At 47.9% G+C, this 21,936-nt stretch overlaps 2 protein-coding genes across 2 annotated transcripts in view; one reads left to right on the top strand and one right to left on the bottom strand.

Moving 5' to 3' along the window:
- The window catches only part of LOC143767347 (uncharacterized), a 294,161-nt gene that overhangs the window by 136,475 nt on the left and 135,750 nt on the right, over nucleotides 1-21,936 (top strand). The window lies entirely within an intron of this gene.
- LOC143767345 (uncharacterized) overlaps nucleotides 1-21,936 on the bottom strand; it is a 96,588-nt gene that overhangs the window by 3,747 nt on the left and 70,905 nt on the right. The window lies entirely within an intron of this gene.

Here is a 21,936-nt window from a genome sequence, read left to right as displayed (position 1 = left end):
TCTTACGATGAATAAATAAAAATAGACATACAATATGTTGCAAACGTTTGTTAAAATGGCCCAAAAGGGATTAAAAGATAAAAAAGGTAAAATACATTGGAATTTTGGTCTGTTGTAGAACCCTTGTTAAGGTACCTTCACATTAAGCGACGCTGCAGCGATAGCGACAACGATGCCGATCGCTGCAGCGTCGCTGTTTGATCGCTGGAGAGCTGTCACACAGACCGCTCTCCAACGACCAACGATGCCGAGGTCCCCGGGTAACCAGGGTAAACATCGGGTTGCTAAGCGCAGGGCCGCGCTTAGTAACCCGATGTTTACCCTGGTTACCAGCGTAAAATGTAAAAAAAACAAACAGTACATGCTTACATTCGCGTCCCCCGGCGTTCGCTTCCTGCACAGACTGAGCGCCGGCCCTAACAGCAGAGCGGTGACGTCACGGCTGTGCTGTACTTTCACTTTCACTTTACGGCGCTCAGTCAGTGCAGGAAGCGGACGGCGGGGGATGCGAAGGTGAGTATGTACTGTTTGTTTTTTTTACATTTTACACTGGTAACCAGGGTAAACATCGGGTTACTAAGCGCGGCCCTGCGCTTAGTAACCCGATGTTTACCCTGGTTACCAGTGTAAAACATCGCTGGTATCGTTGCTTTTGGTGTGAAACACGATGATACACGGCGATCGGACGACCAAATAAAGTTCTGAACTTTGTTCAATGACCAGCGATATCACAGCAGGATCCTGATCGCTGCTGCGTGTCAAACTAAACGATATCGCTAGCCAGGACGCTGCAACGTCACGGATCGCTAGCGATATCATTTAGTGTGAAGGTACCTTTACATTAGCTAAAAAAAGAATACACATTCAATGTCCTGCTGCTCTACATTGCCCGCTATTCTGTCTGATGCTGGATGATTAGTATAGGTGAGAACTCATTTAGATCAGAGACAAGTTTCTAGTTTACGTTCTAATAAATTACTGATGTCTAAAACTTAAACTCAGGTGGTATCTTTTTAGCGCCTAAATTCAAAAAGTGCACCTATAAGAAATCCACCACTGTATCTTCTATGTACATGTGGTCCTTCTTTTTCCTGAGGAAGAAGTTCTTGTAACTTCAAAATGCATAGAATAAAGCCACAATTTATTAATAAGCCACACATGGACTGATGTCTCTTCAATCATCCAGCAGCACAGAGGATTTCCACTAAATATTTCTTTGTGATGAGAGTCTTCTAGGTTACACTGTAACCCGTGGATCTGCAGCAGCTGAAAACTACTACAAGTTCAAAAGAAATCTAATCAGGTTAGCACAATCTAACGCCTATACCCCTACTTTATATGGTTAAAACCTTATTTTCCACCATCTTCTCTGTCCCCAGCATTTTTACATCCAGGAAGCACACAGACAACTCTTGGATAGAAAAAACTCCACTCCACTTCAGGAAGATCCAACCAAAAAAAGTACACAGAGGAACTAACGCATATCATAAATTGGTTTGATTTTACTTCATCCTCATTACTGGAACTAATACCCGACAATCCCCAAACAGGTACCTTCTTCTACATGTTGCATAAAATACATAAAGAAGGTAATCCTGGGAGGCCAATTATCTCTGATATTGGGACAATAACTGAGAATATCTCAGGATGGGTAGAGAATATTCTGAAACCATAAGTGAGGTGCACACCCAGTTATATGCAGGACACCACGGATATTCTCTGCAAATTGTCAGCGTTGGGCCCACTTCCTGAGGACACAATACTAGCCATCATGGATGTAGAGCCTCTGTATTCCAACATTCCTCATGAGGATGGGGTTGCGCCATGCAAATAGTTCCTTAAAAAACAACAACAATCTAGCCACAGAATAAACACTGCAATTATCAGTTTTTTGCTCCATCACAACTATTTTTCCTCTGGGAACAATTTATACCAACAGTGTATGGGAAGCAAAATGCCCCCACAAACTAAGAGGAGGAGATTTTGCTCTATTAAACCTCCGGCATACTTCTGCTACATTGATGATCTGCTAATAATCTGGACAGGCTCAAAAGATGATCTGATTACCTTCCACAATAACTTCAACAAGTTCCACCCAACCATCAAGCTCACCCTCAATTTCTCAAAGTCTCAAATATATTTTCTGGACACAACCATATACATGAAGGACAGCAGCATACAAACATTAATTTACCATAAGCCCATAGGACGTCCGGCGTATCTTAGATGGAACAGCTTTCATCCAAGACACACAAAAAAATCCATCATCTACAGTCAACCTCTAAGGCACAAGTGCTCCTCACTACATTAGAAGATCATCAAAAAGTTAAAGGGAACTTGTCAGATTTTGCCGCTATAAGATGCGGCCACTGCCCTTCAGGGCTTCATTGTATAATGCTGTAGATAAGCCCCCGGTCCGACCTGCAAGTGAAGAAAAATAAGTTATATTATACTCACCCGGGAGGGCGGTCCGATGGGTGTCGCAGGTCCGGGTCTGGCGCCTCCCATCTTCTTGCGACACCGCCCTCCTGCTTCTTCATCGTTCCCCGACATCGCGCTCCTGCACAGGCATACTTCTCTGCCCTGTTGAGGGCAGAGTAAAGGACTGCAGTGCGGAGGTGCTGGGAAAGGTCAGAGAGACCCCGCAACTGCGCACTGCAGTACTTTAATCTGCCCCCAACAGGACAGATAAGTACACCTGCGGGGAGCACAATGCCATGAAGCGATAAAGAAGCAGGAGGGCGGCGATCATAAGATGGGAGGCACCGGACCCGGACCTGCGACACCCATCGGACCAGACCGCCCCGGAGTGAGTAAAATAAAACATATTTTTCTTATCTTGCAGCTCAGACCGGGGCTTGTCTACAGCATTATAGAATGCTGTAGATAAGCCCTGAAAGGCAGTGGCCACATCTTATAGCGGCAAAATCTGCTGACAGGTTTATTTCAGTTCTTCAATACAAAAAGTGAAACTCATATATTATATGGAGTCATTACAGAGTGATCTATTTCAAGTGTTTATTTCTGTTAATGTTGATGATTGTGGCTTACAGCCAATGAAAACCCAAAAGTCATTATCTCAGTAATTTAGAATAATTAACCAAGAACACATGTAAAGACTTCCTAAGCGTTTAAAAAGGTCCCTTAGTCTGTTTCAGTAGGCTCCATAATCATGGGGAAGACTGCTGGCTTGACAGATGTCCAGAAGGCAGTCATTGACACACTCCACAAGGAAAGGAAGCCACAAAAGGTCTTTGCTAAAGAAGCTGACTGTTCATAGAGTTCGGTATCCAAGCATATTAATGGAAACTTGTGTGGAAGGAAAAAGTGTGGTAGAAAAAGGTGCACAAACAAACGAGATAACCACAGCCTTGAAAGGATTGTTAAGAAAACGCCCTTCAAATATTTGGGGGAGATTCACAAGGAGTGAACTGCTGCTGGAGTCAGTGCTTCAAGAGCCACCACACACGGACCATCCAGGATATGGACTACAAGTGTCGCATTCCTTCTGTCAAGCCACTAATGACCAATAGACAACGCCAGAAGTGTCTTACCTGGGTCAAGGAGAAAAAAAACTGGATTGTTGCTCAGTTGTGAAAGAGTAAAGTCGTTTTTGCATTTCATTTGGAAATTAAGGTCTTAGAGTGTGGAGGAAGATGGAGAGGCACACAATCCAAGCTGCTTGTGGTCTAGTGTGAAGTTTCCACAATCCGTGATGGTTTGGGGAGCCATGTAATCTGCTGGTGTAGGTCCACTGTGTTTTATCAAGACTAAAATCTGCTCAGCTGTCTACCAGGAAATTTTGAAGCACTTTGTGCTTCCCTCCACTGACAAGCTTTTTGGAGATGGAAATTTCATTCTCCAGCAGGACTTGGCACCTGTCCACACAGCCAAAAGTACCAATACCTGGTTTAAAAACAACAGTATCACTGTGCTTGATTGGCAGCAAACTCACCTGACCTTAACCCCATAGAAAATCTACGGGGTATTGTCAAAAGGAAGATAAGACACCAGACCCAACAATGCAGACGAGCTGAAGGCTGCTATCAAAGCAACCTGGGCTTCCATAATACCTCAGCAGTGCCACAGGCTGATCGCCTCCATACTACGCCACATTGATGCAGTAATTGATGCAAAAGGAGCCCCGACCAAGTATTGAGTGCATTTACTAACCATACATTTCAGTAGGCCAACATTTTGGATTTTTAAAATCATTTTTCAAGCTGGTGTTATAAAGTACTCTATTTTACTGAGATAATGACTTTTGGTTTTCACTGGCTGTAAGCCATAATCATCAACATTAACAGAAATAAACACTTAAAATAGATCACTCTGTTTGTAATGACTCTATATAATATATGAGTTTCACTTTTTGTAATTGAAGAACTGAAATAAATTAACTTTTTGTGATATTCTAATTTAGTAAGAAGTACTTGTATTCGAATCTGTTCAGACAGTAAATACAGTAAACTATACCTGCTATCACTAAGGAATACGTTGCTACAACAAGGATACCACCCACTGGTAATAGATGACCAGATCCACAGAGCTAAATTATGCGAAGAAGCAGCCTCCTGGATTACAAACAGAGAGGACAACAACAGGATGCCTCTTGTGATCACATACAACACCCACATGAGCATCCTAAGGAAAATTGGTGCTGATCTCCAACTCATATTCCACAGAGACCACAAACGAAAATAAATATTCTCAGAACTACCTCTTCTCTCATACAAACAGCCCCCTAACTTAAGGAATCTCCTTGTCAAAAATGTCCTCTCATCACCATCAGTGATGGCCAAATTCCTATGTAACAATAAAAAGAAAAAATCACTCAGCCAATCCAGATCTGACTGTTAGGATTGCTACTTCCAATAGGTGGAACAAGAGTTCTAATCCTCTTCCTCTCTGAACAGACAATTTACATATTTCCCAGAGGACCATTGCGGCTTTAAGTCTCCTCATCTCGACATGATTAACATGTCATTCTCCGCAAGGAGAAACGATACTTCTTGGATCCCGGTCAGACGCCTCTCACTCAGCCAAACCAGATCTCCACTTTGCACTGACGAGGGGCAGTACCCCGAAACACAGGGTCTGTAAATTGAGATTCTGGTTTGGCTTTTATCCTAAGTCATGTGACAAGGCTCGTTAAAGGGTCGACATTGACTGTTAGGATTGCTACTTCCAATAGGTAGCACTAGAGTTTAGTCCTCTTCCTCTCTGAAGAGAAAATTTGAATAAAAAATGCAAAACTTCTACCCACTGTGATAGAGTCACTGGTAAAGTGATGGAGCGGAGATACGTGTCACTGCGCATGATGGCATCTGTGAAGTGAAACCAGAATAGTTTCCTCCAGAACACTGCATGTTGGGATGGTTTATATAAAGTTATATAATGGTCTGGTTTTAGTGGAACTCCATAGAGCGGGTGGGAGGAGGTCCACGTATCTCCACCTGCAATATCTTTACAGGACCTGTGTGATGTCAGGATCATGTGATCAATCACATGATGAAGGAGTCAAAAGGTCTGAGCTTAAATAGCTGACTGCCAGAGCTTCCAGTGTTCAGTGGTTCCAGGAAAGATAGGACTCCGGGAAGTTGTGTGCTCTATCTGAACCTGGACATTGCAGCCTGTAAGCGGGCTGATCCCACTAGGAAAAAGGACTATGCCTTTATTTGTTTCTTTGTTTTGCTGCTGGAGGGCTGTGTTTACTTTCCCAGCTTGGTTTATGTTGCTACAATAAACCAAGCCTTTTCTTAAGGTACCGTCACACTAGGCGATATCGCCAGCAATCCGTGACGTTGCAGCGACCTGGATGGCGATATCGCTGTATTTGACACGCAGCAGCGATCTGGATCCCGCTGTGAAATTGCTGGTCGCTGCTAGAAGGTCTGCACATTATTTGGTCGCTAGGTCGCCGTGTATCGCCGTGTTTGACAGCAAAAGCGACGATACCAGCGATATTTTACACTGGTAACCAGGGTAAACATCGGGTTACTAAGCGCAGGGCCGCGCTTAGTAACCCGATGTTTACCCTGGTTACCAGCGTAAAAGTTAAAAAAACAAACAGTACATACTCACCTGCGCGTCCCCCAGCCTCTGCTTCCTGACACTAAAGCGCCGGCCCTAAACTGAAAGTGAAAGCAACAGCGGTGACGTCACCGCTGTGCTGTTAGGGCCGGAGCTCAGTCAGCGTCAGGATGCAGAGGCTGGGGGACGCGCAGGTGAGCATGTACTGTTTGTTTTTTTAACTTTTATGCTGGTAACCAGGGTAAACATCGGGTTACTAAGCGCGGCCCTGCGCTTAGCAACCCGATGTTTACCCTGGTTACCCGGGGACCTCGGCATCGCTGGTCGCTGGAGAGCGGTCTGTGTGACAGCTCTCCAGCGACCACACAGCGACGCTGCAGCGATCGGCATTGCTGTCGCTATCGCTGCAGCGTCGCTTAGTGTGACGGTACCTTTAAAGAGACAGTGTTCCAGTTATACCTCTGTGTCCAGCTGAGTGAGCTGCTTGACTACAGGTGGTGTTAGAAGTGCGGGCAGTTTCCCAGCGAACAAGTGTGGCGGCCGTAAGCCAGCGTAGATGGCAGTCAAGATGGGGGACCTGCTCAAACATCTGCTACAAGCACAGCAGCAACAGCAGCTACAACATCAGAAGCAACTACTGCAGCAACCAATGGCACAACACGAGACAAGCTGCTTATACAGCAGATGCAGCAGCAGGAACACTAGCAGCAGATTGACTTACTGGCAGAAGCGGTTCGTGGAAGGCCGGCAGCCCCTCCCCTAAGTCCAGGTGACAACACGTACGTCAGGAAGACGGTAAGATGAGCCATGCAAAAAATGACCACGGGTGATGATGTGGAGGCCTTTTTGACAATATTCGAGTAGGTGGCGGAGCGTGAGAAGCTACCAGCAGAGCAGTGGGCGGAGGTACTGGCCCCCTATTGCGCTGGTGAGCTCCAGAAAACACCAAGGTTACTTACTGGTAGCCGGTTTTTCCGGAGCCCATGACAGCACACATGAGAGAGGGGATCCGCCCAGTCAGGACAGGAAACCTACTGAAATAAAAGGGCGGCACCTCTCCCTCGCTTCAGTTGGTTTCCAGAGCATGAGAGGCCCCCTTGGTTAGTACACATGGCAATCTACCACCACATTATAATAACAACAAAAAACACCCAGCTAAAAGTGCGCACCAAAGGGTGAAAAAAGAAGGGAGGGAATATACAGGTGCTGTCATGGGCTCCGGAAAAAACAGCTACCGTTAAGTAACCTTGGTGTTTTCCCGTCTCCCATGACAGCACACATGAGAGATTTTTGGAGAAAGGAACACCTTAGGGAGGGACCACCGCTTGCAGCACCCTTCTACCAAAGGTAAGGTCAGTAGAGGAAGATAAGTTCAGTCGGTAGTGTTTAAAGAAGGTAGACGGAGAGGACCAGGTAGCGGCCTTACAAATTTGATCTATCGATACCTCTGCTTTTTCAGCCCAGGAAGTAGCCACGGCCCTGGTGGAGTGAGCCTTGATGCCTTCAGGGATCGGAACGCCACATGCAGCATAGGATAAGCTAATGGCCTCCCTAATCCACCTGGCAATAGTACCTTTGGACACCCCATGACCTTTCCTGCTACCCTGGAAAGCTACAAATAGAGACTGATCTTTCCTCCACTGACTGGTTAAGGATATGTACTGTAACATAGACCTTCTTACATCAAGAGTGTGAAACCTCTCCTCACCTGGATTTTTTGGATTAACACAAAATGAGGGTAATACAATCTCCTGACTCCTATGAAATTTAAGAACTACCTTAGGTAGATAAGCCGGATCTGGTCTTAGAATCACCCTGTCGTCATATATCTGAGTGTATGGAGGACAAATGGACAGGGCTTGCAAGTCACTCACCCTACGTGCGGATGTCAAAGCTACTAATAGTACCGTTTTTAGAGTGAGAAATTTTATCGATAATTCTTGCAAAGGCTCAAAAGGACTCTTAGTTAGAGCATCTAAAACCAGATTTAAATCCCAGGGAGGAATTCTCTGAATTACTACAGGTCTAGACCTACTACATGATTTAATAAAACGGGCAACCCACGTATTGGAGGCTAAATTACAATGATATAAAGCTCCTAATGCTGACACTTGAACCTTAAGTGTATTGGTAGCCAATCCTAGCTGTAAGCCTGCTTGCAGAAACTCTACAATAGCACCCACAGGAGCCTCATCCAACAAAGGTTGTCCTAAAAACTCTAGAAACCTCTTCCATGTCCTACCATAAATTCTCGATGTAATCGGCTTTCTACTTTTCAGCAGGGTGGAGACTAGCCCTGGCAAGAATCCCTGTCGGCTCAGTAATGCCCTCTCAAATTCCAGGCTGCTAGATGGAAGCCCTTCACTTGAGAGTGGCATACTGGACCCTGGGTAAGCAGGTCCGGGACCTCTGGTAGGATCCATGGATCGGTTACCGACATTTGTCTTAGGAGAGAAAACCATGGTCTTTTCGGCCAAAATGGAGCAATCAGTATCACTCTTGCCTGCTCCATCCTGATCTTCCTCACTACAACCGGAATTAATGATATCGGTGGAAACACGTAAGCGAGGCTGAACCTCCACGGTATTCAGAGGGCATCCACTGCAACCGGGTTCCCCCTCGGGTCTAACGAGCAGAACCTCTCCACCTTCCTGTTGTGGCAAACAAGTCTATAACTGGTTCGCCCCAGGCCTGCACTATTTGTTGGAATACTCTGGAATTCAGCGACCATTCTCCCTGTCTTAGCTTTTTGCGACTTAAGTAGTCCGCCTTCGTGTTTTCGACCCCCTTTATGTGCAGAGCTGTGAGGGACAGTAGGTGAGATTCTGCCAACTGAAGAAGCGCCGAAGTTGCCCTCATGAGTGAAAGGGACCTCGTCCCCCCCTGATGATTGATATAGGCTACCACTGCGTAATTGTCGGACATCACTCTGGTATGACGACCCTGAAGGATTGGAAGGAAATGTCTTACTGCTCTTTCTACAGCCCATAACTCTCTTATATTGGATGTTTGATATTTTTCTGTATGGGACCAGGACCCCTGTATGGAAAGGGTCCCTAGATGTGCACCCCATCCTGTACCACTCGCGTCCGTTGTGATCACGTCTTCTACCAGAGTTAGCCACTGAACCCCTGAGCTTAAGTGATCCCTCACTGACCACCAGACTAGGGAATCTCTGACGCGTAACGAGAGACGAACTTTTCCCTCCAAATGCCCTTCTAACAACCTTTGTGTTGACAGGACCTCCCACTGCAATTGCCTCAGGTGGAACTGTGCCCATTTTACAGCGGGAATACAGGATGTTAGTGACCCTAGCAGAGACATCGCCTTTCTTAGCGTCATCACAGGCTGATGTATCGCCAGTTCCACAAGACTTTGTATTTTGGATATTTTGCTCTCCGGCAGGAGACAGAGTTGACGTGTGGAGTGAGTCCAGAACCAACCCCAGGAAGGACTGAACTTTCTCTGGTGTTAATCTCGACTTGGCGACATTTATCTCCCAACCTAATACTGCTAGGGTCGTAGTCACTTCTTCTATTTGTGCAAGACAGTGATCTATTGACCTTCCTATTACCAGGAAGTCGTCTAGGTACGGAACAATGACTATGTCCCGGGAACAGAGGAAGGACATGACTTCCGACATTAATTTTGTAAATATTCTTGGTGCTATTGATAGACCAAATGGAAGGCAGCATACTGGTAGTGTTTGAGTTGTCCTTGGACAATCACTGCTACTCTCAGAAACCTTTGATAGTCCCGATGAATTGGGACATGGTAGTAAGCGTCTTTTAAGTCTATAGCTGCCATGAAGCAGTCCGGGAACAGTATCTTTATTGCTGAGCCTACCGACTCCATCTTGAAGGAGTAATTTTGTATTGACCGGTTGGGTTTTTTCTTAAGTTGACAATAGTCCTTAGTGAGCCATCTGGCTTTCGTATTAAGAAGAGAGGGGAATAAAACCCCTCTCCTTCTTCTTCCTTTGGAACTTCTACTAGGACTTTTTTTTAGAACTAGCCCCAATACCTCTGTTTCCAGAGCTAGTTGTTCCTCTGGAAGTTTTCTGCATGGTGTCAACACAAAAGTCTGTCGAGGTGGATGAATAATTTTTATTTTTAGTCCGTCGCCGACAACATTCAACGCCCAACGACTGGGGGAAATATATAACCTGGCGTGAAGATAGAAAGAAAGCCTTCCCCCTACTTCCAGCTTGGCGTCATTGGGAGGGCTTTTTTGTGGATGTGGAGGGGCCCTTAAACATGTACCCCGATCCTTTTCCATCTCTATAGTCCCAGTTCCTTTTTTCTCCCGGGGGGCGACCTCTATTGAATTTTCCTCTCTGAAAATAAGGCCGTCTGATATCCACTGGAAAACGAGGAAACCCTTTTTTCTTGTCGCCAGCTTTTTCTAAAATGTCCTCCAGTTTCTGACCAAAGAGGAATTTTCCGTTGCACGGAATGGAACAGAGTCTATTTTTTGAGGGTAAGTCCCCTGGGCACCCCTTCAACCACAAGGCACGTCTTGCCGCGTTAGACAATCCTGCTGCCCTAGCTGCAAGTCTTACAGAGTCTGCTGAGGAATCAGCTATAAAGGCTGCCGCCCCTTGTGCCATTGCCATATTGGCTAGGACCTCATCTCTCGGCACTCTAGATTTCAACTGATCCTCTATTTGTTGCAGCCAGACAATAAGGGAGCGGGCAACACATGTTCCAGCTATTGCCGGTTTTAGACCTCCTGCGGCTGCCTCCCAGGTATGTTTTAAAAAAGCATCCGCTTTTTTATCTAAAGGGTCTCTTAGGACGCCTGAATCCTCCAAGGGTAGGGGATGACCTTTTAGATGATCTCGCCACCGCACCATCAATTTTAGGGGCTTTATTCCATACTTCTGAATCTTTTTCCTCAAAAGGATAACATCTCTTAGAAGCTGAGGGAAGACTACCAGATTTTTCAGGCTTCTTCCACTCCTTCTCTATAAGGGTTTTAACTCTAGTATTTACTGGGAAGGTACGCTTCCTCTTCTCCTCCAAACCACCAATCATAACGTCCTCTACTGATCTGTACTCCTTCTCATCTTTAAGGCCCATTGTAGCCCTAACTGATTTAACCAGTTTATCTGTATTCTCAGTTAGGAAGCATGGTCGGCCCCCAACATAACTATCCGAAGAGGAGCCAGAGAACACGGAAGAGGACGAACATGGAGACAGAGGTCCTTCTTGATATTCCTCAGATTGAGGGGTACCAGAATCTGAAACAGTCTCTAGGATCTTGCTACTTTTCTTTTTAGGACTGATTTTAAAGACCCTTTAACCTCTGCTCTAATCATGGCCCTGAGGCTAGCGGCAAAGTCAGGGGATTCATCCTGAATAGTTTTTTGGATGCAGTCCGCACAGATGCTTTTCTGCCATTGGACTGCTAGCGGGGCTTTGCAGAGGGCACATTCTTTGTTCTTGGACTTGGCACTAGCCTTCCTCGGCGCCTGACAAGCAAGCAGAGAAATGTAGCCCATTACCACCAATGTGACATTCACGAAGATCACTCACCACCCGCTGACACTCAAGGGTACCGGATTTTGAGGCTGATCTGGAGTACGGATAACATCCCTCCTAGAAGCTGAGGAGTCCAGCGACCTTCGATCCGGACGACTGCCGCTTCTCCTCTTCCTGGTAAGCTTTCCTGCTGCTGCTGTGGTGATGACTGTTGTGAGTGCTGCTCCATACAATCCTCCATATCTGAGCTCTGTAGATGTGAGCACTTTTCCTGTGGACTCACCCCCTTTTGAAGGGTGATCCACTCTGCTCACCACCTCATCCGGTACAAAAACTCTGCTCCTCCCCCACCTCTGCGCCCACCAGGAGACCCAGAAGATCCCTGTGACGCTGCAGCGTCTGTCTATGGGCGCCGCTATCTTGGATCCGGCGCGCAGCAGTAACGTCACGCGGGCACGCCCATTTCCAGCGTGCCCTGCGCGCATCACCGCCGTGCACCCGGAATGCAGACCAGAGCCGACGGCAGCAGCAGAGGGGGCAGAGAGCGACGTGGCAGCCGCAGAAGAGCCAAAGGACTCCGGACTGCGCTGTCCAACGCCCGCACGTGCGCAAAGGCCCCAGGACCTGCGAACGGCGCTTCCACACCCTGAAGGCCGGCATACAGGCATGCTGCCTGTTCTTCCAGTGCCGGGACAGGAGTGGGTGAGTGGAATCTTCAAGCAAAAAAATACCGCCGTGATTCAGCACAAGGGTTCCCATCAGGACAGGAAACCCAACTGAAGCGAGGGAGAGGTACCGCCCTTTTATTTCAGTAGGTTTCCTGTCCTGACTGGGTGGATCCCCTCTCTCATGTGTGCTGTCATGGGAGACGGGAAAACCTGTTATGATTTGGCACTGCAGGATGCGGAGGAGTATGCCAAACTAAAAACTGAAATTTTGGCACGCGCAGGAGTGACTATGTCAGTCAGAGCACAACGGGATCACCACTAGGTCTATTGTGAGGACAAACCACCTCAGTCCCAAATGTTTGACCTGCTACATCTGGTACAAAAAGACTGTAGCCAGAATTCTCCACTACAAGCCAGATAGTTGAGCACGTTGTCATGGACAGGTTCATGCACTCCCTTCCTAGACCAGTGTAGACCTGGGTTGCCCAGGGAAATTCCTGAAATGCAGATGAACTGGTGGGCCTAGTGGAACGGTTCCAGGTGGTCGAGAGGTCCCTAAGAGAGCCATGGGGTGGTGCATCATCATACTTGGGTACCCAGCGAGAACCTGAGCCAGAAAAGAGAGGTAGTAAAGCCACCACTGACTGGGAGGGAGTCCTAGATCCCAAGTGGTCACTGAGGGGTAGTCAAAGGCCACGGGTAAAGACCTGATCTGCTGGAGATGTCGCAGTCCTGGACATATAGCCGCCCATTGTCCCTTGTCCTCCAAGGAGATGGACTGTAGCCTAGGGAGGCGCTGCTCCTACTATGCCTACCCTGCCTGCAGTGTGGACTATCAGTCCGGTTAAGGGCCACAGGCATGTCCCATGTCAATAAATGGGGTGCTGGTGACATGTCTCAGAGTTTGACGACCCTGGTAAGGGCCACACTACCCCACTACTTAATCCCAGGGAAACACATGGGTGTTCGCTGTATTCCCACAGACTCCAAGCGTTTTCCTGTTACCAGAGTGTCGGTTAAAATAAGCCAGGGTACGGAGTCCCATGAGGTCGGGGTGGTCAAAGGTTTGCTGCACCCCATGATAATTAAGAGGAGCTTCAGTGGGGAAAGGCGGAGATATCAAAGGACACAGACAGGAGCCAGCCCGTGATAATTGAGAGGGACTTCAGCCTTTTCTGGGACTTGTGAGGAAAGGCGGAGATATCAAAGTACACAGACAGGAGCCAGCCCAAGCCATTCGAAACTCCAACAAAGTAAGAGATGGATGAGTTCCCCTTGTGTGTCCTGGCCGGTGACGAGGGCAAGATGGTTACCAGTTAGACTGAAATTCCTGATCTGGGGTTTCTGGCGGGAATTTTGGAACTGCCCAAATGCAGGACTTGACTTTCAAAAATGTAATTGAAAATGTGACTGTGATAAATGGAGTTGCCCAAGTGCCGGAGGTCAACACCAGGTTCCCATACTTGGCGGTCAATGGGGAGTTGCCATATCGGGTTACTAAACAGAGAGGGGAAGTATTAGAGCAGCTGTTAGTCCCGGGACCCTATAGAGTAAGGTGCTAGATCTGGCCCATGCTCATGTCTTGGGGGGGGGCACCTAGGTGTAGCTAAGACCCAAGAATGAGGTTTTATTGGCCTGGGTGTCACAGGGACATTGTTAATTTCTGCCGCTCCTGCCCTACCTCTCATTTAACTGCCCCTGTATCATACTTCCGCAGTTCCCTAGTTCCGTTACCCATAATCGAAATCCCGTTCGACCATATTGCTATGGACCTTGTCCGCCAGGGGTCATCAATACATCCTCGTGGTAATGGACTATGCTACACAGTAACCAGAAGCGGTACCCCTGAGAAACTCCTCTGCCCGGAGTATAGCACGAGAGCTAGTTCATATTTTCTCCCGGACGGGACTGCCGAAGGAGATCCTGAGAGACCAGGGGACACGGTTTATGTCCAAGGTAATGAGGGAGTTCTGCAAGGCCCTCCAGATTACCCAACTTAGGATGTCTGTGTACCATCAGCAGATAGACAGCCTGGTGGAGAGGTTGAATAAGACACTGAAGTCCATGCTAAAGAAGGTTGTGGAGGAGGATGGATGAGATTGGGATTGCCTCCTGCCATACCTACTGTTCTCCATCACGGAAGTTCCCCAGGCCTCTACAGGGTTCTCATCGTTTGAGCTGTTATATGGGCGGCACCCCCAGGGACTTCTAGATGTTGCGAAGGAGACATGGGAAGCAAAAGTTACACCCCACCAGAGCGTCATCGAGCATGTGGCCCAAATGCAGGAGCGAATCGCAAGGTTGATGCCGACTTTGAAGGAGAGTCTCCTTCAAGCACAAGAAGCCCAGGCGAGGGTCTACAACCGGGCCACGAGGCTGAAACAATTTAGCCCTGGGGACTGGGTGCTCGTGTTGACCCCATCGTGGAAAGCAAATTCCTGGCTAAGTAGCAAGGGCCATAAGAGGTGGTTGAGAAGTTGAGTGATGTCAACTATAAGGTCCACCAACCAGGCAGAAGGGAGCTGTACCAAGCGTACCATGTTAACCTGCTGAAACCGTGATGAGACAGGGATTCGGTAGAAGCACCGTGCCTAGGGGCCCATCCTGAAGCCAATGTCAAGGATGTCACAGTGGCAGAGACACTGTCGCCGGACCAGAAACAACTGTGCCATGAGCTGCTTCAGCGGAACCGAAACTTGTTTTTGCAGTTACCAGGATGCACCCAGGTGGTGGAGCATGAGATCTTGACTGAACAATATGTGAGGGTGAAGGAAACGCCGTATCGGATTCCTGAAGCTTGCCGTGAGGTGATCTCCCAGGAGGTGAAGAGAATGTTGAGCCTGGGTGTCATCGAGGAGTCAAAGAGCGGCTGGTCCAGCCCTATTGTACTGGTACCGAAGCCAAGTGGAGAGTGGCGTTTCTGTAAGGATTACAGAAAGTTCAATGAGGTGTCCAAGTTCGATGCGTATCTGATGCCCCGGGTTGATGAGCTTATTGAGAGGCTAGGGTCAGCCAGGAACATCACTACCCTGGACCTAACAAAGGGGTACTGGCAAATTCTCCTGTCTCCAACAGCTAAGAAGAAGACGGCCTTCTCTATACCTGACGAGTGCTTCAATATATCAGGAAGTCGTTCAGACTACAAGGAGCCCCAGTCACCTTCTAGATGGCTATGGATTCTAGGCCCTTATAAGTACGCAGCCGCTTATTTGGACGACATTGTGATTTTCAGCCCGGATTGGGGAAGTGACCTGGCGAAAGTCCAGATGGTACTCGTTACACTAATAAAAGCGGGGTTTACTATAAACCCAAAGAAGTGCGCCCTCAGTAAAGAGGAGGCGAAATACTTGGGCTATATCGTTGGAAGAGGCGAGATAAAGCAAGTAGACAAAGTGGAGGCAATCCTGAAGTGGCCACAGCAGGTCTCCAAAAAGCAGGTCAGGGTGCTCCTCGGGATTGTGGGATATTATCAGTGATTTATCCCGAATTTCGCCATGATAGTTGCCCCCCTGACTGATCTTCTCAAGTGCACAAAGTCGACGATGGTCAAATGGTCCTCTGAAGCAGAGATGTCATTCCAGGAGTTGGAGCTTGTTCTGTGTAGACAGCCAGTCTTCATGAAGGAGTTTGTGCTCCAGATGGATGCCTCCGAAGTCGGTTTAGGAGCTGTGCTGTCCCAGGTTATAAACAGAGACGAACACCCAGTCCTATACCGGAGTAGGAAACTCTCCTCCTTTGAGAAGAACTATGCCATCGTGGAGAAACAGTGCTTGGTCATCAAGTGGGCAGTCGACATCATGAGACACTACCTGTTAGGCAGGAAGTTCAGGTTAATATATGATCATGCGCCCCTGAGATGGAGGAGGTAAAAGAATGGGAAGAATGTTCGGGCAACTAGGTGGTTTCTGGAGTTCCAGGACTTCACTTTCCATGTGGAGCACAGGCCAGGGAGGTTGCTTGGAATCACAGATGCCCTGTCCAGATGCCATGTCTCCTGTTTACCGAGTGAATGTGCCAAAAACCCCCGGCTTTGGGCAGAGGGGGGAATATGTGACAGAGTCACTGGTGAAGTGATGGAGGGAAGATTCGGTTTTAGATTTCACTCAGCAGATTATGTACACACTTAGAATGAATTAGCATTCTAAAGGTACCTTCACACTAAGCGATGCTGCAGCGATATCGACAACGATGCCGATCGCTGCAGCGTCGCTGTGTGGTCGCTGAGGAGCTGTCACACAGACAGCTCTCCAGCGACCAACGATGCCGAAGTCCCCGGGTAACCAGGGTAAACATCAGGTTACTAAGCGCAGGGCCGCGCTTAGTAACCCGATGTTTACCCTGGTTACCAGTGTAAATGTAAAAAAACAAACACTACATACTTATTATTATTATTATTTATTTATATAGCACCATTAATTCCATGGTGCTGTACATGAGAAAGGGGTTACATACAGAGTTATAGATATCATTTACAGTAAACAGGTTTACAGTGACACACTGGTACAGAGGGGAGAGGACCCTGTCCTTGCGGACTTACATTCTATGGGATAGTGGGAAAGAGACAGAAGGTAGGGGTGAGGCAGCGGCGGCTCTGGCGGTGGTGGGGCGGCGGCTCGGTTATTGTAGGCTGTAGGCTTTCCTGAAGAGATGGGTTTTCAGGTTCCGTCTGAAGGATCCGAGGGTGGTGGATAATCGGACGTGTTGAGGCATGGAATTCCAGAGGATGGGGGATATTCGGGAGAAATCTTGGAGGCGATTGTGTGAGGAACGAATAAGTGTGGAGGAGAGTAGGAGGTCTTGGGATGAACGAAGATTACGTGAGGGAAGATAGTGGGAGATTAGTTCAGAGATATAGGGAGGGGACAGGTTGTGGATGGCTTTGTAGATCAGTGTTAGTAGTGTGAACTGGATTCGTTGGGGGATTGGGAGCCAGTGGAAGGATTTGCAGAGGGGAGAAGCAGGGGAGTAGCGAGGAGAGATGTGGATTAGGCGGGCAGCAGAGTTGAGGACAGACTGGAGTGGTGCGAGAGAGTTAGCGGGGAGGCCACAGAGGAGGGTGTTGCAGTAATCGAGGCGGGAGATGATGAGAGCATGCACAAGAGTTTTGGTAGATTGTGGACTGAGGAAGGAACGGATTCTGGCAATATTTTTGAGTTGGAGGCGACAGGAGGTGGCAAGAGCTTGGACGTGAGGTTTGAAGGACAGAGCAGAGTCAAGAGTTACCCCGAGGCAGCGGATTTCAGGAGCGGGAGAGAGCGTGATGCTGTTCACCATAATAGATAGATTGGGTAGGGGGGATACGTGAGGTGGGGGAAAGATGATGAATTCGGTTTTGTCTACATTGAGCTTTAGGAAGCGAGAGGTGAAGAAGGAGGATATGGCTGACAGACACTTCGGGATTCTGGACAGCAGGGAGGTGACATCTGGGCCAGAGAGGTAGATCTGAGTGTCGTCTGCATACAGGTGGTACTGGAAGCCATGGGACTTTATGAGTTGTCCTAGGCCAAGGGTATAGATGAAAAAAAGTAGGGGTCCTAGGACAGAGCCTTGAGGGACTCCGACAGAGAGAGGGCGAGATGAGGAGGTAGTGTGGGAGTGGGAAACGCTAAATGTGCGGTTGGATAGGTATGAGGCAATCCAGGACAGTTCGAGGTCTTTGATGCCAAGGGAAGAAAGAATCTGTAGCAGTAGGCAGTGATCGACTGTGTCGAAAGCAGAGGACAGGTCAAGAAGGAGGAGGATGGAGAACTGTCTGTTAGCTTTGGCTGTGACTAGGTCATTAGTCATTTTTGTCAGGGCAGTTTCGGTGGAGTGGTGGGGGCGGAAGCCAGATTGGAGGTTGTCAAAGAGAGAGTTGGATGAGAGGTGGGAGGAAAGTTGACCATGGACATGCTGCTCAAGGAGTTTTGAAGCAAACGGGAGCAATGATATGGGGCGATAGCTGGGCATAGCAGTTGGGTCAAGGTTAGTTTTTTTGAGGATGGGTGTGATGGTGGCGTGTTTGAAGGCAGAGGGGAAGGTAGCAGAAGAGAGCGATAGGTTGAAGAGATGGGTTAGGGCTGGAATAAGCATGTTAGTGAGGTTGGGGAGCAGGGGGGAAGGCATGGGGTCAAGTGCACAGGTGTTGAGGTGTGATTTGGAAAAGAGGCGAGTAAGCTCTCCTTCAGTGATGTTGGAGAGGGAGGTTATTAGGGAAGGGCAGAGGTCTGGTATATGGAGTGGTTGGGGTGGTGGACAAGTAAAAGTTTGCCTTGTTTGGTCGATCTTGTTTTTGAAGTAGGTGGCAAAGTCCTCGGAAGAGCGGAAGGGAGTTGGAGGTGGCAGTGGTGGGCGGAGGAGGGAGTTAAATGTGCTGAACAGTTGTTTTGGGTTGTAGGATAGTGAAGATACAAGGTTAGTGAAATAGGTCTGTTTAGCAGAGCTGAGGGCTGATTTGAAGTCAAATGTAGCTTGTTTGAAGGCAGTGAAGTCGTCTGGCAGGCGTGTTTTCTTCCAACGCCGCTCCGCAACCCTGGATGCTTGTCGAAGTTTTTTTGTGACATTGTTATGCCAAGGTTGCCTATTGGTTTGTCGCACTGTGCCATGCGTGAGAGGGGCGACTGAGTCTATGGCTGATGTGAGGGTCGAGTTATAGAAAGCGGTGGCGCTGTCCGTGTCGTGTAGTGAAGATATGGAGGACAGGGGTAGGAGAGAGTCTGAGAGTCTGTGAGTGTCTAGATGTGCGAGGTTTCTGCAAGGATGTGGTAATGGCTGGACGTGGGGGGCAGGTGAGGAGGACAAGGATGAGAAGGTGAGTAGATGGTGGTCAGATAGGGGGAAGGGAGAGTTTGTGAGATTAGATAAGGAACATAGGCGGGTGAAGATGAGGTCTAGTGTATGTCCGTCTGTGTGGGTGGCTGTGGCGGACCAATGGGTGAGCCCAAAGGATGAAGTAAGGGCCAGTAGTTTGGAGGCTGCTGGCTGGTGGGTGTCAGTAGGGATATTAAAGTCGCCCATGATGATGGTGGGGATGTCGGCAGAGAGAAAGTGAAGGAGCCAGGTGGAGAATTGGTCGATGAAGGCAGTGGCTGAGCCAGGTGGTCGGTATATGACAGCCATTTGGAGATTGGTGGGAGTGTAAATACGGACAGAGTGAACCTCAAAAGAAGGGAGGGTGGGGGTTGGATAGGGTTGAAGGAGCAGTTTTTAGGAAGAAGGATACCCACTCCTCCACCATGTCTGTTGCCAGAGCGAGGAGTGTGTGTAAATTGGAGGCCGCCGTAACTTAGTGCTGCAGGCGAGGCCGTGTCAGGGGGCGTCAGCCTGGTCTCAGTGAGGGCCAGGAAGAAAAGGTTGTGGGAAGTGAAGAGATCATGGACCATGTGGAGCTTGTTGCAGACAGAGCGGGCATTCCAGAGTGCCCCAGAGAGGGGAAGCAGTGTGGTGGGGGTCAGTTGCACAGGTTTTAAGTGTGAGGGGTTGCGGTGGTTTCTCATAGTGTGAGAAGGATAGGGTAAGGGGTAGTAATGTATGAGGCGGGGGCAGGATTGGGGGATGTGTCACCAGCAGTGAGAATAAGTGGAGAGAAGGGAAAAAGGTGGGTGAAGGAAAATGAGGATTAGTGGAGCAAAAACGGTGGGGAAAATGTGAGCATGGTTAAAGAGCAGGGGAGGAAAAGAAAGGCAAGTAAATTTAGAAGATAGTGATTAGTCTTACCGTCTGGCCGATTTCTGGACTCTTTCTGCTTACATTCGCGTCCCCCGGCGTCCTCTTCCCTGCACTGTGTGAGTGCCGGCAGTACAGAGCACAGCAGTGACGTCACCGCTGTGCTCTGCTTTTACTTTACGGCCGGCACTCACAGTCAGTGCGGGAAGCAGACGGCGAGGGACCTGACGGACACCGTAATGTGAGTATGTACTGTTTTTTTTTTTTTTTACATTTACGATGGTAACCAGGGTAAACACCAGGTTACTAAGCGTGGCCCTGCGCTTAGTAACCCGATGTTTACCCTGGTTACAAGCGAACGCATCGCTGGATCGGTGTCACACACACCGATCCAGCGACGAAATAAAGTTCCAAACGATCTGCTACGACGTACGATTCTCAGCGGGGTCCCTGATCGCTGCTGCATGTCAGACACAGCGATATCGTATGGATATCGCTGGAACGTCACGGATCGTGCCGTCGTAGCGACAAAAGTGCCACTGTGAGACCGTACCCTAAGTGTGTACACAATCTGCTGAGTGAAATCTAAAACCGAATTCTGAAGCTCTATTTAATCCTCGATCTATGGGGGTATAACTACAACAATGTGGTTGGTTTATTTGCACATGCCATTCTCGGGACTCGGGAGAAAAACAATTGCTCCCATTTGGTAAGATGGATACAGGAGTACAGGAGGTGTTTGAATGACGTCTGTCTCTTGTTTCTGTATCGCACGAAGCGTAATGCGCTTGCGCACATCACTATTGAGGAGGCGGTACAGAGGTGGAAGGGTCCGCCCACCGGACATGACATTACGGCATGGTTTGCCGACGTCTTTGTGTCCGGAAGTAATGTGCGCGCTGTAATCTATGGTGCACACACCCGAATACACCGGAAATCTGACTCCAGGCGTCCGGAAGCACGTGGCTGCAAACACCGGTGAGTAGTGTATAAAAAGAAGGCAGAGTGGATGCCGGGTTAGCGATATGCTCATTTACTATGCATGAAGGTGACACAATCCCCTGATGATTCCAAACTGTATGAAACGTGTTGGGAGGCACTATTCATCAAGGTGGACCCAAAAGGAATGATGCGAATATAGGCTGAGAATCGCTGTAATGGTCCACAATAACTCAAGCTGCACTGAGTCTAGATGATGACCGTGAGAAGGCAGATGAGTATAAAACATTGATTGTATATGCATGCGATTATGTATGTGAAGGCATGTACTGTATGAGACTGGATGATAGAAAGGGTACATATTGCTGCACGGTCGCTGCTTTTCTCTATATGAGCACGCTGTAATTACAAATTATTGCCACCGCCATGAAGGTCAATGGAAGGAGTATAACCATGATTTAGGAGTGGTTACCTGAGAGAAAAGGGCCCTCTCTATTTTGTCTGTATAAAGCCATATCGGTGACGGTACGATTTTTTATGTGTTATATCCTGTCTGATCACATAGATATCAAGTCATAATGGATATATGTGTTCGAAACATCAGGACTGGCTGCCCTGTTGGTTTTGTGGTGATATGTCCTGAATGTTTATTTTGGTATATATGAGAAACCAGTTAATAATAGGTAATTGGACATTATTCTCTGGCGGTGACACGTTTTAATGTGTCTTCTGTTTGTATGTACGCACCTAGCACTTTTGTCAGCACTATATGTTTGCACTTTTTTAGACTATAAACTAATAAAAGTTATATTTTAGCATTAGTTACTTAGGAACCCGCTTATCGTATGAAGTATTCCTTGGTTCCTCTTAAACCTAGAGTCTAGCTACTACTCACATGATGAAGGAGTCAGAAGGTCTGGGCTTAAATGGCTGACTGCCAGAGCTTCCAGTGTTCAGTGGTTCCTGGAGAGATAGGACTCTATCTGAACCTGGACATTGCTGCCTGTGAGCGAGCTGATCCCACTAGGAAAAAGGACTATGCTTTTTTGGTTTCTTTGTTTTGCTGCTGGAGGGCTATGTTTACTTTACCAGCTTGGTTTATGGTGCTACAATAAACCAAGCCTTTTCTTAAAGAGACAGTGTTCCAGTTATACCTCTGTGTCCAGCTG

This window comes from Ranitomeya variabilis, chromosome 4 (assembly GCF_051348905.1).
Source record: "Ranitomeya variabilis isolate aRanVar5 chromosome 4, aRanVar5.hap1, whole genome shotgun sequence".
NCBI classification, from domain to species: Eukaryota; Metazoa; Chordata; class Amphibia; order Anura; family Dendrobatidae; genus Ranitomeya; species Ranitomeya variabilis.
Note: the sequence above shows the minus strand (reverse complement) of the source record. Positions and strands in the feature narration are given on the sequence as shown.